Genomic DNA, 4382 nt, shown 5'->3' on the forward strand with positions numbered 1-4382 from the left:
TCGCTTTAGTTTCTTAAACACTAAGACCGAATTGGGGATTTTAGCCTGTCACTCTAAAGATTCTCCAATTCTACACCCAATAAAGTATATTTTCCTATTTATTTGCACTTAATTCCATGAACAAAGTTCTCCTTCATGGAATCAAATGTGATCATCACTCTGTTGTAGAACTCATACTCCATTTCCCGGATCATATGTTTCATAACATATTTTAATTGACCAGATCGAAAAGTAAATTAAGTTCAGAGTTGAAAAATCATCACAATTTATTTTATATTTTAATATTGGTACATCCATATTATCTCTTCGTTTCACCATATCTCAGAATAGGGAGAAAGATAAAGTAAACTACTCAGCTTCATGAGAAAGATACAACAATACAACACTAATAAACAAACAACACTTATCTGAAACTCTTTCTCAAAGCAAATCCCTTGTAGCCTCTTCTAGGAAATGTAGGAAGAAGAAATATCTCACTTTTCTCCTTCTCCAACACTCTTAGAGAAGAGTTCACACTTAATCTCACCACAAAACTCTAAATTATAAGAACAATGCACTCTAAATGGTTATGGAATGAAAAATGGAAGAATGTGTGATGCGTAGAAGATTGAATTAGGGCGATGAGATGTTAGGAAGGGTCACTTTTATGATCAATTTTGGCTCCAAATAAAGCCTAGAGTTGGTTCTCCAATAGGTGCCTCCAAAAACTCTTCAAAAAGCGTCCAAATTCATCGAATCTTCTAGAAAAAGGGGCTAAACCGATATTGGCGCCATCGGCGCCAGTGTCCGCAATTTAATTCGATTCTCACTATCAAACGGCGCCGTCGACGCTGAACAAATTTTCAATTTCTTCATTTTTGCTCCAAATTTCATCTTTTTTGCTTTCTTTTTACTTCAAGTCCTAAAATTCAACAACATACAATAAAACATAGAAAATATCTTCCATTAAAGTGCAATATCACCAAAAATGAGTATAAAATATTTTTGAAGGTGAGAAATATTTAGATAAAAATTTTTGTACTAAGCCACCCTGAGTTTTGATTGATCCAAGTGCTAATGAGTTTAACCACATTTTAGCTTATTCCCTTAAGAATAAGGGAAAATCAAAAGTCTAACATTGTCATTTGACATGCCCTTATAACAAAATGTAGTGTAAAGTTTTGAGAAACGTGTAAGTGTAAATTTGGATCCTCAGATGGAGTTCCCCCAAACTGGTTGTTCTGCATAATTTGGAAAATATTAAAATGTGTTAGCTTCTACGACAGGAGTTCGAATGCTTAAGTGAATTTCATCTGCCATAGGATTAGCGTAATCCGTTAATAGTCTATAAGCGTTATGTTGTTCATTATCTGGTATACAACTATCTAAATTATTTTGTTGAGTATTCACCAATTCTTCTACAAATTACTTAAGAACTTTCTCTTTTCTAATCCTTCTAATTGCTCTCTCTAGTTCTAAATCGTAGATTTCAAGTTCTGAAGGTCCTGAAATACGCATAGACAACTAAAGGTTCTATGAGTAACTTTCACTAAAACACACTAAACAAACACTCAAATATACTAATTTTGTTGTTTTTTGTTATTTTTTTTATTTTTTTATTATTTAAATAAACAAACACTTACATAAAGAAACTACATTATGATTTTCCAAATCTAATTCTTTTTAATTTAACAAAAAAATTTTCAAGTCAAGTACACCGTCGCACTTCCCCGACAACAACGCCAAAAACTTGATCGACTCTTGGTCTAAGCTAGTGCCTATGAATGAACTATTTGAAATCTTAAATAAGCATATAAATTTAAGAACTTGAGTTTAACGATAATGAAGCACTACACACTAGGATTTTCACACGAATATACATATTGTTCAAGTAATATCAAATTATTGAGTCCGGATTATCGATCCCACAGTGAAGACTGTGATTTACACCTAAGAAAAGTTCTAGCCAACTATAATGAGTAATAACATGGAAGTATAGTTGATCTAAGTTATGCTTGTTAATCCCACTAAACTGTCACTAATTCTATCGAGTTTCTCAGAAGTTAATTCTATTAAAGCTAATTAAAATGAGAAAGATCAAGATATAAAAACGCTTGGAATAGGGATTGGAACACTTCAAGAACGCTTGAATGTCATAAATAATGTGTAAAGGAATGGAACACTTCAAGAACGCTTGGAATAGGGATTGCATTAAGTGACAATATAAGGAAACCTCTTCTTTACCCTCTTTCGAGCGCATAAAGAAGTTTAGTTCAAACTTGGTTAGTGTTTCTGCCTTTCACCTTAGAAACACTAATTTAAACCCATCAAAGTCTATTTCCCTATCTATTTGCATTACCCTATGAACTACTTTTTCTTCACCCATTAGCACAATATAGTTTGTCCTAGTTGTTAAAGCCACCACTCTCTCGAGAAATTATGGATTCACAATAAATTATAAATTATCACTTTTTCAAAAAGATAAGTAAATTAAGAACAAAGTAAAACCGTCACTTTAATGATTAAAAACATATTCTACATATAACCAAATATCCTACAAATACTACTAATTCATCACAAGAGAAGGGTATAAAGGATCCACTCATAGTGTATGAAGAAAACACTACAATTCAACATCTTATAACAAAACAAAATTCATAGAAAATGAGTTTACAACTAATACAAGAGAATGTAAAATGAAACACTTACCTTTCTCCTTAGAAAAGAAGTGAAAACTCTTCCCCAAGTGATCTCCAAATGTTCCTTACGCTGATAACAATATTCCTTTACAAATTTCTCTTAAATACTCTTAGAAAATACAGAAAAATGTAAACCCTAGATCTAAACTCTCGTTTTCTGCTCTCTTAGACCTTCTCTAAGTTTTCTGCAATGATTCTCCTCTTCATTTGAACTGCTTTCTCATCTTCTTAAGTTTCAAATTTGTGCATAATCAACTACATAAAAAGTCTCAGATAGTTCTAGCATCTAGGCACCGCTGGACTGGTGGCAAGGCGCCACTCTATATGTTTGCATAGATAATGATTGGTGTTTAGGTGCTGTTAGACTGACACCAATGCCCGATTGTCTCTTTATGCTGAATATGATTGGCGTCAAGGCACCACTGACTGGTGCCAAGGCACCAGGGTAGAGCGCCTTTGTGCCTTAGGCTGGCGCCTAGGCGCCAGTGTGCTGAAAGCACCTTGTTTCTCAAGTGCTCCATTTCGCCTTCGTTTCACTTCATTTACACTCCAATCATCCTACCTGTTATAACTACAATAGAAACACAAAAAATACTTTTATTTAAAGTGCAACTTCATAAAAAACAAGTGTTAAATGTAAAGGAAATTGAGCATGCTACAAGACATATCAGTTTCAATGTGTTCTGTCATTATTGTGTATTAGCTTACTTATGAAGACAAAATTACTTCATGAGTTCGCACTCAAAAATCTTAAATCCTTGCATAAAACTTGTTTCGAAAAAACCTAAGGATCATAAGATTTACATGACAATAAAGCAGCACTTCGAATATATCTCGATGGGCGAACAGTTCGAAATATTTCAAACGAACAAATCTATAGCTACCAGAGACCCAATATAAAACCCTAACGACCGCGAACGAAAAAATAGAGGTTGGAGAGATGTATAGAAGGGTTTTTGTTTTCAAAGTTATGTGAAAGTGTTATAAATCAGTACGGAGCATTTTGTTTTTCGAAACAGTGGACTGGATTACATGAAAAAATAAAGCTTTTTAGAAACAATCAATTTGTTCGGACCGGGTGACACAAAATAAGAAGTTTTTTTTAGGAAATTCGAGTCTAAGGGCCTGTTTGGCGCAGCTGCAGATTCTCAGCTTTTCAGCTGCAGCTGCGCTGCCCCTGGAAGCAGCTGTAGGGAAGCAGCTGTGGGGAAGTTGACTGTCTGTTTGGTGCAGCTGTGTGAAAAATGTTGTGAGCCAGCTGTTAATGTAAAAATGACCAATCTGCCCCTGTCTGTTAAACTGTTTAAAATATTTCGATTTATTTGTATAAATATGGGCTTAATATACATAAAGTTTATAAAAAATATTATTTTTTACTTAATGAAATAAAATAAATGGTTTTCAACATTCATTTTATATATTTTTTAAAAAAAATGTAATTTTGAGCACAAATAGGTTTAAAATTTTTCTTCATCTATATATCAAAGTATATGAATATTAATCCATCTATACAAATACAAATTTACAAACATATTTTATAAGCATAAAATGTAAAATACATATATGCACCTTAAGCCACTAAGAAGTCGTTTTTTCTTACATAAAAACGTAAGAACTCATACAGTTTCTTACATCCAAAATAGCACAGAGTACAGAAATGTCACTCAACCACTGGCTAGGAGAATCAGAATGAAAAAAAAACTG

Source organism: Phalaenopsis equestris, unplaced genomic scaffold, assembly GCF_001263595.1.
Source record: "Phalaenopsis equestris unplaced genomic scaffold, ASM126359v1 Scaffold233576, whole genome shotgun sequence".
NCBI classification, from domain to species: domain Eukaryota; kingdom Viridiplantae; phylum Streptophyta; class Magnoliopsida; order Asparagales; family Orchidaceae; genus Phalaenopsis; species Phalaenopsis equestris.